This window comes from Peromyscus maniculatus, chromosome 23 (genome assembly GCF_049852395.1).
Source record: "Peromyscus maniculatus bairdii isolate BWxNUB_F1_BW_parent chromosome 23, HU_Pman_BW_mat_3.1, whole genome shotgun sequence".
Classification (NCBI taxonomy): Eukaryota; Metazoa; Chordata; class Mammalia; order Rodentia; family Cricetidae; genus Peromyscus; species Peromyscus maniculatus.
The window spans coordinates 41,623,917-41,638,504 of record NC_134874.1 but is presented as its reverse complement, the minus strand read 5'-3'; the positions used below and the strand labels follow the sequence as shown (position 1 = coordinate 41,638,504).

Below are 14,588 nucleotides of genomic sequence, written 5' to 3'. Positions count from 1 at the left end.
GAGTAGTCACATGTAGACACAGTACTAGCATGTATAGATGATATCTTGAGATATTTACCTGTTAGTGAATGTGCAGTCAGACCTATCAGTGAAGTCCAAGAGTGCTAACTTTACTAACACTACAGTGAAGTCCAGCACTATCATTAGAGGATATAAAAGTAATAAATATAAAACTATATGCCAGGTGTGTCATTTTTCAATACCAGTATCTTAATGTTTTCACCTTCTTAAGAAATCAATTTGAAAATGGTCAAATATTATGTAGCATATGACTTAATCTTTTCAGGATATAAAAGTATTGTTTTAGCTTAGTGCTCTGTTCTAGTAGCTTATGAAGATTTGGATGCATAAATATGGCAATATTTTCTCAATAACTGCACATTCTGTTTATATAGGGGTATCAATTACTTTTACAGAAAATGGTAACTAAATATATAATATTCACTTATGATATCTTTATATACAACTAATGCAAGAAGCATTTGCTCATGTTTACATTGAAATAGCTCTAATATGTCTTTTTCAACAACAGCTGCATGTGTGCTATGTAAAATGTACACAACTCCTCTGATTTGTGGAAGAATAATATATATGCATATTTGTTCATCAGTTAGTTACTTTTCTTGATGCTTTGACTAAATGACAAACTGCTTCTTAGTTTAAGAGTACAGATCTCATGGCATCAGGAGCAGGATCTTCTGGCCATGTTGGTACTGTAATCAGGAAGCTGGAAGAGAGATGGACAAATTGTGCTCCATTAGCTTTGTTTCTTTTTATGTAATCTGGGGCTCTAGGAAGTGAATGGGTGCCCATACTCTCAGTAGGTTTAATACCGTCTGCCATAATGAAACCCCAACTGAAATGCCCTCACAAACTCACCCAGACATTTGTCTCCTCCGAAATTCTAAATTCCATCAAGATGAACCATTGCAATCTATCTCTCTTTATTTCTTACTTCCTATAAAATTATTAACAAATCTACTCTATGAGAGTATGAAGTCACTAAGCAAGAAGTGCCTTGTTCTTATTTTGGGAGATCATGCATATGAATATGTATGTGTAATCAGCTTTTGGTGCCTGTAATAAATTCTTGACTTAAAAAAGATAATCTTGGCACTAGCAAAATCATGAATTCAATAAATTGTTGGTAAGAGTTCAACAAATACCAATTTGAAAAAGTCAGTTTGAAGAATATTAAATATATTAACCAAATACATGGAATAAATACATTGATATGTATATATATATATATATATTAGATATAACTCACAAGTTATCATTGGGAAATATTCAAAAATATCACACCATCACAAACTAAGACTAGTGCAAATGTCTTATATTACAAGGCAATGGGGGCACATGCCCTAATCCAAGCATTCTAGAGGCAGAGGAATATGTAGATGTAACCAACCGTCTTATTAAATAAGAAACACAGAACCAATGCAAAAAAGAAAGCCAAGAGGTCAGAGCTAAGTGCTAAAACCTTACCCTTCCTCCTGCGGTGGTCCTACCTCTCCGAACCAGAGCTACTTCCTGTGTGTCTGTCTTTTTATAGTGTTTCTGTTCTGCCTTCTCATTGGTTGTAAACCCAACCACATGACCGCCTCGTCACGGCCTGTCTGTGTAGACCTCCAGGTTTTCTATTGATTGGTATTGAGATTAAAGGCATGTGTATCCAATACTGGCTGTATCCCTGAACACACAGAGACTTACCTAGCTCTGCCTACCAAGTGCTGGGATTACAAGTGTATGCCACCACTGCCCTGTTTTCCTATGGCTTGCTAATAGCTCTGACCCCTGGGCAACTTTATTTATTAGCATACAAATAACATTTGAATACAAATAAAATGTCACCATAGGCAGACATATGTATGAATGAATTTGAGGCCAGCTTATTCTACAGAGTGAGTTCCAGAACATTTGTGCTACACGAGATCCCTGTGTAAAAAACTAAAACTAAAAAAAAAAAAAAACAAAAAAAAAACAACCAAAAAAAAACCTTTTACACCTATCTGTTAAATAAACCTTTTCTCCATGCAAATGACTAAACACTAAACAGTTTCACAGAGGGAAGTTTTCAGGCTATGAGGAATCTAATGATTCTCATTTCTGCATGAACCTTCAGCAAATTAAGAAACTGGAGAATCCAATTAACTGCATAAAAATAGATAAATTTTGGGCCAATGACTGAGAACATTACCACAGAGAAATTTGAAAGTACATTTTCCTGTACTGAACTCATATAACAAACTCACACTTGACGTGTTTCACAAGGGTGGAGTCTAATGAATGAGTTAGGTCTATGCAAGTTAGGTTAATAATTTATGATAATATATATATAGGAGAAGATTGCCACTTAAATATAAACATATTAAGTATGAAGATGTAGAGAATAGAATTGTTCACATCAAGTCCCAATAAAGACAATAGGCAGGATCAGTTTGGAATTATTGATTTCAGACAATTTAGGAAATTTCACTGTGGAAGACTAATTTATTGAATCTGAAACAATGAAGGGAAGAGATGTAGGTAACATGCCAGACAACTGGTGCTGGGAAGGGGCTTGGGATAAAAGGGAAGCCAGAGCACAAACTCGAGATAACATTTATTCCTGACTAGATTTGGAAGTGTGAAGTGTCCTGAAAGTCACTATTTCAACACACAGCAGAACCACTGCCTCCAGAAAGCTGTGACATTTCTGTCCTATGAAGACTCCTTGGGAATGGTACTCACTTGCATGGGCCTAGGCTACTCTCTCCTCACAGCTGGTGTTCTTGCTGTCTTTGTGAAGCACCACCACACTCCCATTGTCAAGGCCAACAATTGGGCTCTCACTTACATCCTGATCATCACTCTGATCTTCTGCTTCTTCTGTCCATTGTTCTTCATTGACCATCCCAACACAGCCACCTGTGTCTTTCAGCATATCACATTTGCAGTTTTGTTTACAGTGGCTCTCTCCACTGTCTTGGCCAAAACTCTTACTGTGGTTCTGGCTTTCAAGGTCACCATTCCAGGGAGAATGATGAGGTGGCTGATGATATCAAGGGCCCCTAACTTCATCATTCCCATCTGCACCCTCCTCCAGCTTGTACTCTGTGGAGTTTGGCTGAGCACCTCTCCTCCATTTGTGGACTCAGATGCTCACTCTGAACATGGGTACATCATCATTGTTTGCAACAAGGGCTCAATTGTTGCCTTCCACTGTGTCCTGGGATACCTCTGCCTCTTGGCACTTGGCAGCTACACTATGACCTACCTTTCCATGAATCTACCTGACACATTCAATGAAGCCAAGTTCTTGACATTTAGCATGCTGGTGTTCTTTAGTGTATGGGTCACATTCCTTCCTGTCTATCATAGTACCAAGGGGAAGGTCATGGTGGCCATGGAAATCTTTGCTATCTTGGCTTCCAGTGAAGGCCTTCTGGTTTGCATCTTTGCCCCCAAATGCTACATTATTTTGTTAAGACCAGATAGGAACTCACTGCATTGCATCAAGAACAAGGCACATTCTAAGAGAATTTTCCCACCTACAGCTTAATCCACATGTTTTTTTTTAATTATATGTAAGTCTTTAAGACAGTTTAGCATCATCCCAACAGTCAGATGTAGTGAATGTTTCTGTTCATATTTTTTGTTTATTGGTTTCATTTATTGATGAAAACAAGATTTAAGCTCTCTTCTTTAAATATGATTTATATATTCCTCTACATTAGAAATTTGAGTTTTATAATGTTCATTTTACTTGTCTATTAGTACTAAAGAGAAAAGAAGTGAGTTGTATATTATTCTTTATCTCTTCAACATTTCATAACTTTGCCTGTAAAGTAACAAATGTGTCCTTTGAAGAAAAGCTCAGTTTTGACATGAGTGAAATATTTTGCCAACTGATTGCTTAATGACCCACATGCTACAGTAGAATGAAGATCAATGTAAATCTTTATATTATAATCAAAAGTTGGATATCAGAAAACTGAATTCTCTAGACAACGGATAATTACAGGAAGTTTCTTTTAAATCTGTGAAGAATATCAATTGCCCATCTGTGTCCAGATCATCAGAACCTGTACTCAGATCTCTCCCTGACCACTGATATCCAAATAGTAGTTTTTGTACTGCCCTGTTTGCAATTCTTCACTTTAGATAAAATTTTGCATATCATTTCAATTGAAACTGTGTATTGTGTGAATCCTGAACACTTATGAATACCTTTTTCTCAGGAATTCATCAACATTTCATAAAAGCTCTCTAATTCTCTCTCTGAGAACAACACTTTTTGATCTTCCCTTTTCTAGTGTACTATAATTTGCATAAATATGTAAGTCTTTCTGTGTTGTTTGTCTCCTGGCACATTTTCATCTCTAACCCTTATTAGTAGTACTCAAGGTATAAACTTGCAAGAATAAAGCCGGGGATAAATTATTTGAAGCTGTACAGTTAAAGTAAAAACAAGCTTGAATCTGTCTTTGAGAATTGGTTCATTTGTGTGACTATCTATCTATCTATCTATCTATCTATCTATCTATCTATCTATCTATCTATCTATCTATCATCTATCTATCTATCTATCTATCTATCTATCTATCTATCTATCTATCTATCTATCATCTATCTGTCTATCTATCTATCTATCATCTATCTATCTATCTATCTATCTATCTATCTATCTATCTATCTATCTATCTATCTGTCTGTCTGTCTATCATCTGTCTATCATCTATCTATCACCTATCTATTTATCTATCATCTATCTATCTAATTGCTCTATCTCTCTGTCTATCATCATCATCTATCTAACATCTATCTATTTGCCTATCTATCTATACTTCCCTAATATTTTACATCCCAAAGATAGTTTCCCCTCATTCCCCTCTTCCTAGTTGCCTCCCCCTAACCTCACCTCTCCACCAGATCCATTCCCCCTCCATTTATCTTCAGAAAAAAGCAAGATATCAACCAAACATGGCATATCAAGTTGCAATAAGACTAGACCACTCCTATCATATTAAGGCTGGATAAAGCAACCAAGTGGGAGGAATAGGGTCCCAAAAGCAGACAAAAGAGTCAGAAACAGCCCCTGCCCCCACTGTTAGCAATCCTACACAAAGACCAAGCTGCACAGAGTGTTCAAGGACTCTACATTATTCCATTTTGAAATACATTTATTTCATAAAACATATTGTGATCATGGTTTTTCCTCCTTCATTTACTCCCTGATCCTTCCTAGTTATCCACCCAGCCAATTCCCTGACTTTTTTCTCTGTATTTTTTAGAGAACAAACAGGAAAATAAAACAAACAAGCCAATGGAAAACAAAACGAATCAAGATAATGCATGAAAAATCACATACAAAAGCAGACATACCGCACACACAAGCAGACACAGGTGTGCATTTGCAAGATATGCTAGTGCAATGGTGGCACAAAGCTTGGGGGAGTAATTACCACCCTTGATTTGACTTTAGGCCCCCATCAAGAGGTAGAAAACATACCCCACACTGCTTTGGTGAACAAGCACCTTGGACCAAACAAGTCAAATATCTATTGTAAAACAAATGACAACTGTTCTAATAAAGGTGTATATCAATAAAATGATTACTAATGATGTTCTGGCATATGTCAGTGTCTTGCTCAGTTTCCTCCTGCAGGTGATGGAAACAAGTACAGATGACACCCACAGGCAGATGTTATACAGAGAATGAGAGAATATGGGAAACTCAGCTCAAAAATTATCAATTCCTTCCCCTTAGGCCTAAGAGAACCTTGTGGCAGATGAGGTAGAAAGAGTGTCATAGACATAAGGGGTAGAGGACACCATGAAAACAAGGCCCTCTAAATCAACAGTATAGATATAGATATGAAGTCTCAGAGAGTGAGACAGCATGCCCAGGGCCTACACAGTATAGATTGCATCACATGGAGTTTTAGAATTGAAAGGAGACGTACACACATGTGGCCTCATGCTCTTACACAGTAGCTATCTCTTTGCAAAGGAAAATCTGAGTTTCTCCTAGGGAGTCTCACAAGGCAAATAAACAGCTTTTTAGAGTAAGATGCGATTCCAGCATTAGATGGGCAACAGAAAACAAACTCAATAGAATGTTTAAATGTTCCTTGTATCATAGTATACTTTCATGACTTTTCCTTTTTCCCTTTTTACATTCTATCTTATATTTTATTTTATATTACATATATATATTTTAACTCCCTTTTTTACCATACAGTTATATATTAACTATTTACCCTTTGTGTACATATTATGGATCCCAGTTAGGTGTTTTATGAGATTCTAGAGCATGTGAACAAATGGGTCCCTGTGTCTGTGTTTCTTGTGCTTTTTCTTGGACAAATTTCCTTCTGGTTGTTAATTTTTTCCATTATGATGTGTTAATTTTTGTTTTATATTGACTATATTATTATGTTATATAAATTACGCTATATTATATTTTATTACTATCCTTTGGATGCTTTTTGGTTTTCTAATGATAGAAAGAAATGGGGTTGCTCTAGAACAGAGGGGAGATGTGTGGAGCTGGAAGGTGAAGAGGGATGGAAAACCGAAATCATGATATACACTATAAGAAAAAATTATTTTCAACAAAAAAAAGTTTTTTAAAAATGTCATAAAAAACATAATTGAAAATCAGTAAGGTCAGCTTGGCAAATAATGCAGAAACAGAATTAGGAGACAAAAATATTTTAAGATATTACTGATTTTGACTTCATTTTTTATTGAAAATAGATTTTGTTTTTATCCTGTACTTTCTGATCATGGTTTTCCCACCCTCAGCTCCTTCCTGCTCCTTCCTACCTCCCTCTCACCTTAATCTGCATCCCCTCTCATTGGAAAACAGCCATATAAAATAAAATAAATAAATAAATAAATGAAATAAAATAAAAAACAATCCAGAATAGGACAGACAACAAAGGACCAGAAAATAAAGGTAAACTACCTTTTACATAATTTTGTGTTACCATCTGTTCTTCAGCATGGGGCTTGCCCTGGTGGTTTTTTTTTACATCCGTTGATACACAATGCTGTGGATATCACTCTATATAAATAAAACACTGATGGCCAGTGACCAGGCAGGAAGTATAGGCAGGACAAAGAGAGAGGAGAATTGGGGAAATAGGAAGAAGGAGAGGGAGAGACACTGCATCCACTGCCAGGACAAGCAGCATGTAAAGACGCCGGTAAGCCACCAGCCATGTGGCAAGGTATAGATTTATAGAAATGGGTTAATTTAAGATATAAGAACAGTTAGCAAGAAGCCTGCCACGGCCATACAGTTTATAAGTAATATAAGCGTCTGAGTGATTATTTTATATGTGGATTGTGGGACTGTGGGGCTTGGTGGAAGCTGGAGAGAAGCTCTCCAGCAACACACAATTAGAGAAAGGTAATTTTCCCATTAATTTCCTAAACAGATCTGTCTCTGCAGTGATTATTGAAGAAATTGGAACTTCTTAAAGCAACTCAGTTATGAGAAAGTAATCATAAGAGAAGTAGGAATTTCATACCACTAAAATCTGGGTATTACAAAAGACTAAATTAGAGACAGGACAGCAGTATCATGTTACAAACACCCTGAATTTCAGATACACTTCCAACATCTAAGAGTAGTATTGGGATGAGCTGATCCTCACTTCCACACCCCATACTTTCTGATCTGCCCTAGTAAACACACTACCTCTCTTCTTTTTCAGCTCCACATCATGTATATGACTTTCCCCAGCAAAAGATAGCCTAGATGCAGCATACTCTCAAGGCCAGCTCACAGGCATTATGAGCCTGCTTACACAGCTTACTGTACAGAATTCTGTAACCTTGGTGCACATTACTTTGACCTGTTTGTGTTTGCATCTTGTTTGGCTTCCTAGTTGACAGAACATTTTAAAATATTGTCTTATTCTGCCATCATCTTAACCTGCAGCCTGTCCATGTGAGTATAGTTACAAAGGCCTAGACAACTAAAGTTAGCTCTCTTGGGACTGTTATGAATGCATGGTCTACCTTCAAGATTTTACTTAATCTGCATTACATATCATGATAATTTTAGTTTTCGTGAGACCTAGGATAATATATATATAGGATATATATATATATATATATATATATATATATATATATATATCATAGAAACAGGATATTCAAGGTAGAAAATCCAGTGTATTAAATTCATAGAAATGTTGCACATGAGTCCTCTTCATCAATAATTACAATTCCTCTCTGGTGGTTGAGGACAAGAAACTACCTGTTTTCTTTGTTTTTCATATTATCCACTAAGGATACAATTAGAATCCTAATATTTTAATCAACACATCCCTTGGATTTTATTTCTACTATGTCAAAACCAGCCAAAGGAATGTTTTTCAAGAAGCAACATATGCATATATTGGGAGACTGCTGAATCTCAACATATTCCTATAGGTGAAGCAGGAGGTTGTGAGGGAATAGGAAACCAGATTTCCTCTGGTGATACTTCCATTTTCTACATATGAAAGGGAGAGAGGTTGAGTCATTCTTCTTTCAAAGGGAAGTAGTCAGGCATGCTCTGATGTAACCTTATGTACTCTGCTTGGTACAGAGAAGAGAAAGAGCCTGGAGTTAACACAGGTATTTTTGAAACTCTGAGTTTCATCAGGAATTCATTGTAATACTATTTAGAAGTGAAAGAGGACTTTAAACTAAGATAAGCAGGTAATTGACCATAGTATTTCCCAACTTTTCATGCAGGAATAAGATTGTTCTGATGCCAATGTTATTCATCATATTTCCAATTAATTTTTCTTTCAGCTTATATTTGGGTCATTTGAACTATTCTGAATGACCATGTCCATTTTTGTCATTTCTGTCAGACAGTCCCCATGGGTGCAGCTGTCCTTGGATATTGTCTCCTTGATGCTTACATCTATCTGCTCCTCATGGTGATGATGGTCTTCACACTTGACCAAAGAGGTCATTTTAGATTCTATCCAAATTGAGAGGAGAGAGATGGACAGGAAAAAAGTGTGCATAGCTCTTGCAAATATGACTACAGTCACCCTGCTTTTCTCTGTAAACACTATCTTGAAAATTCACCTACTGTTGCAAGCAACACTATCAAATGTGATTATCATTTATAATGACCTCAATTCTCTAAAGAGTTTAATCACATGCTTTTTTATCACATGCTTTTTTGACCTAGAAAGTCTGGGTCTTGAAGTCACAATGACATGCCCCTGTATATCCTGATTCACTCAGGTATGTTTATCCCATTAGAGTTTCACACTGTCATGCAGTATGTGCATTTTGTGGCTCACAGTCTCCATGAGATGACTCTCTATCAAGTACGGATTCAGCTTCCCAGATATAGGGAAGGAATGTCTCCCCATGACAGCTAAATTCTCTGTCTCTCTTTTAACTCTAGCTGTGTGACATTCTGCTGTATTATGAAAGCATTCAAAACATTATTTTACATATTAGTATGTTTTACCAAACTGCATTGGAGAGAATTTTTGTAATTCTCTGCACAAAATTCAATGCAGAACCATGTGTCAGTGTCTCTTCGGAGTTGGGTGTCATTAGTTGGGTGTAGATTAAACATATCTACAGAAAGTAGATGTATTTAAGTAAATATCTAGTCTGATTACAAATATTTAAAAAAATTCCTCATGGTGATATCTTCAGTGAATTTTGAAATCCCAGATTCCCAAATGTTTCTCAAAGCAGATATAGGAGAACTAAACCCTCACATATCAACATGCTGGTGAACATGAAGTACAGTTGTTTTCAGTTTAGTTACCTATTGGACACCAACACACAAGTTTTGTACACTAAAATCTGACTCTAATCCTTAAATAAATATGAGAAGATAGCTCTTCAAGGAAGCATAAATATGCCTTAGTCAACATTCATGGATTATTTGAGGTTGTTTTTTATCAATGCTATATGTCTGCATTGACTGACATTCTAGAAACAGATTATTTGAGGGTATTTTATCAATGCTATATTTCCACACTGACTGTGGTTCTAGACATATAAAGACAGTTCTATTCTCTGATGTAATCTTTTGTTTATTATCATACATATTTGGGGTTTAGTTTCATTTTAAAGACATTTAGGAACTTTGCTTAATTGTGCATCTTTTAGATGTCACTTTGTCCTGAATATCATTGGAACTTGCATTATTATTTATCATTACCCTCTTTAAACATATATTCAGTTTAAAAATCATGCTGGTGACAGAATGGGTTTTGATTGGAATTTGATCCAAATTATGATATTCTCTATCTCTCATTCTCTTTTATTTTTGTCTTTCAAGAAACGATTTTTCTGTGTAGTGTCACTTCCAGATTTTGAATAAAGTCTTAGACTAAAGACCTAAATGGAAAATTTTCTCCAAGTGCTTCATGGGGTAAACATGTAATTTTGTCTGAGCATAAGATAATATGACCCATAAGACTTATAGAAGTAGGTTCATTCTTATCTAAGAGCACTGAACTGCACATAAATGAAAATGTTTTTGAATGGAATGCCCTTTGGTGGCTTATTCAGAACCTTCCAAATAAACAAAGGAACAGACTTTAAAGGATCTGAAATTTTTTATTGCAGGTCAATGTAACTAATTATTTTCCAATATGTTTCTTCATGATGACTTACTTCATGTTAAAAATACAGTGTATATTTAGAAAAATTTCTGTTGCTGCCAACATGCTTGACAAGGCGATTAGTTCAACAACAGCTTAGGAAATACCAGTGCATGACCACTTGACCTTTGATTTTAGTTCTTTAAAAATCTTTACAATTTCAACTTAGAGAAGGTGGGAATTATTTTCTCATGTTTTGAGATGCAGTTATCATGGAATGAATATGCAGGAGCCAGAGAGAGGAGAGTCACAGGCTTCCACAACCATGAAGCTTGGAGGAAGTATGATGTTGCTTACAACTATGTTTGTATCTTTTAATGTCAAGTGGATGTCTGTGTGGAGATGTGTTCTCATGAGTTTAAGCACTTAGAGTTTAGAAGATAATTCTGGAATTCTTATAGGTTGTATTTTATGAGTCATTAGATGTGGTTAATGAGAAAAAAAAACTCAGGTCCTCTGTGTGAGCAGTAGATGCTCTTAACTGCTGTATCCTTCTCTATACTTCTTCCCTGCCAGTTTCTTTTTCATTTGATATGGGACAACAGTCAGTTAAGTGATTCCACCTGCTATTACATCTACTCCCCTAATATAGAAACTACCTCACAGAAATGCCTAAAGACTTGATTTTGTGTTGATCATAAATCTTGTCAAGGTTACTGTAAGTTTAAGCATTGCATGCTGATCACTTCAGTAGAAAGAAAGTACACAGGCAACAGCTATCTTGAGTCACAGCATGACATTCTATACATGATTCAGTGAGCTAATTTGCTCCAAATTGGTTGTATCTCTTAATATTTTCACAACTGTTCAGTAGAGTCATTGTCCTAGGGACAGTCTTTCAACTCATATACAACTATCTGGCATACCTTATTGATACATAGCATGGAAACGTAATATGTATTTTAGATATAAACATTTGTACCTTGACTGTTCAATATTGTTGAATCCATAATAATATGAGCATTTGTTAATATATATGTAATTCTCAGGTTCCTTACTTGAAGTACAGGGCTGTGGTCCAGGATTCAAAAATCACCTGAAAATGGGAAGCTTGTTTGTTGCTTTGACTACACTCTTTGTCTAGACAATGAGATCTCTATGTGCCAGTGTAGTGTAATTCCCATTGGAAACATTTCTATCATTGAAGACTTGGACCTTTGTTTCTGTAGTTTCCTGATTGTCAGTTGTTTTTGATTCTCCCAAGGTGTCAGAAAGGTTGAGTTTGATGGACAGTATCTGTGTTTTTGATGTCCTATAAGGAGCAACCAGCAGAAACCATATTTACAATTTTTTTTTTCTGAATTTACATTACCTTTTCAAAATTGAGCTCTTGCATTATACAATGATACTAGGGTCAAATAATGTTTATTCAACATAGTTCAATAACTTGTAACTACATAAAGAGAAAAGATAATGCTAAATGCAAGGGCAGTGTGAGTAAAGACAGAGTAACAGAATAAGCTTGCCCCATTTATGTTCCAATAAGAAGAATGGCTGTATCTATCAGCAATAAATAACAGTAGACCATTTGCAATTTTTCACTGTAGGTGTTGTATTATCACAGTCTGAATCAATGAAGGGGCATTGAATTACACTCTAAAGAGGTAGGAAGTGGCTTGGAAAAACTACATCAAAGCATATTTGGGGTTCTGTTCCCACTGTGGCTCTCTACTGTCTTGGCCAAAACTCTTACTGTAGTTCTGGCTTTCAAGATCACTTGTCCTGGGATTATGTGGAGGTGACTCATGATAATAGGGGCCCTTAATTTCATTTTTGGCATCTACATGATCATCCAACTTGTGCTCTGTGGAATTTGGCTGAGCACCTCTGCTCTCATTATTGACACAGATGTTCATGTTCTGACTATGACCACATCATCAGTGTATGCAAAAAGGGTTCAGTTGTTACTTTCCACTGGGAGCTGGGATACCTTTGCTTCATGACACTTAGGAGCTAACATACAACCTTCAAGTCCAGGAAACTGTCAACCACATTCAATGCAGCCAAGTTCCTGACATTCTACTTGCTGTTGTTCTTGAGTGTGGTGGTCACCTTCCTCCTTTTCTACTACAGCACCAACAAGAAAGTCACAGTTGGGCTGAGCTCTGCCATGATTCATAGGAGAGCTGGCTCTGTCCTTTGCCTGAGGGGAGCAGTTCCAGTGGCCCGGACCTACTGGTTCAGATACCACACATACCTCACATGCTAGGCCTTGGGTTAGCTCTCCCTAATATCTCCACCCCATCTAGGACCTGCTGTAGTGTGTAAAATGACTGGTCCTGTAGGATCTTCATGACTTGGGGCAACAGCATGATATCCTAGAGGAGTTTCTATGATGGTCCAAAGATGATAGGCCTTGAACCAAACCAATGACTCATTGTCATGAATATTTGTGGTGTTGGACTGATTGGATGAAAGGGTATATTACATGATATACCGCAGGTTCCAATGCCACTAAAATGAATGAAGGGGTGTTGGAAAGACAGAGGAATGAATTATTTTTTTAAATTTTTTTTTGTGTTGTTTTTACATATTTTGGGGGTTCTTTTGGGGCAATATGCTGCACTGGTGAGGTGCTGATATGGGGAAACTGGGAGGTGATCAAGATTGGGGTACAGGATGTGAAATTACCAAAGTGTCAATAAAGAATTATGTAAAACAAAACAGAACCATAAAACCAAAAGAATTGGATTAAAAAATAAGCTTATATTCTTTGTTAAAATTTATTAAAAACCCACCATGGGAAACATGTTTGGATATATAATCTCACTGGAAAGAAATTCCAGTCTCTGCATAAAATTTATGAAAAAAAGCAATGTTTAAATTTATTGTGATAGTAAAAATAAATGCAATAATTTTGATAAGACATCAGTGGATATAATTTTGGCATATTTAGTCTCTTAAAGATTTTTGTGATTGAGGCTTGTTTTTCAAAATAATGGTGTTGAGGTATGGGGCATCATTAGCAACTAGTTTGAGTTCTCTACTGGTACTTTGTATCACTAATCATGCAAGTTTCACCCTTACCAAATGCTCTCTCAATCTGTCTCATTTCTGTTTCTATCTCTATCTCTTTCTCTTTGTGTGTATAGATGCCTATGTCTAATCATAGATGTTATTTTTATTTGAATTACTTTTTACAGGATTACATCTCCATAGTAACCACAGTTATTTCAGAATCAAAAGTACAAAACTAAATATATGTTTTTATATATAACTTCATAAGTTAGGTATATATTTATTCTAAAGGAATACAATATACATTAGCTGTAGACAGATTTGACCTATAATATAACAATTGTTATTGATTTGTATTAATTACTTGTCTGTTCAATGAGAAAAATTACCAGACACATACAAAACAAGATAAAGGAAGAATGGAGTATCTTACCTTGTGTATCTCAGAAGAGTAAGTACAATGTTGCCATGGATGAGTTACAGAGAGAGAGACATCAGCCACCCTCACATGACAGAAGACAAGGATGTAGAGACTGAAGGCCAAAGACCATAGGTGGTACAACCTTCAATGTTCTGATGCAATGAGATACTGTTACCAGTCAGGATCAAATTCTTAAAAGTTCCACAGACTTCCAATTATCAACACAACCTGGGGATCATGAAAGGCTGACTTATAAGCTGGTCATATGTTGCCTTACGTGAGATTGTAGGAAGGAAAGCATTCTGATAGAGAGCTACCTGTCCCCTTTATATGTGCTTGAGAAACTGTGCATGCCTTTATGTTTTGACATTTAAGGTGGCTCATTCTTGCTAAGTCAATCACCTTGGAGGCATCTACAGAGAACACAACTTGTTCTTAATTAATGTATGAAAGTTAAATGTATGAAATTGAAATCAAGCTTCAGAAACATAGGTGTTACAATGTTAGCTGTTCCCGATAGATGTGACATTTTTTTCCTGCCTAATTTATCATAAGCTGTATGAAAGGACATTTTTGCA

The 14,588-nt window shown here is 36.1% G+C and overlaps 1 pseudogene; it reads left to right on the top strand.

The window, feature by feature from the left end:
- LOC102913684 (vomeronasal type-2 receptor 116-like) overlaps window positions 1-3,544 on the top strand; it is a 53,766-nt pseudogene extending 50,222 nt beyond the window's left edge.
- Window positions 3,545-14,588: the final 11,044 nt, after the last annotated feature.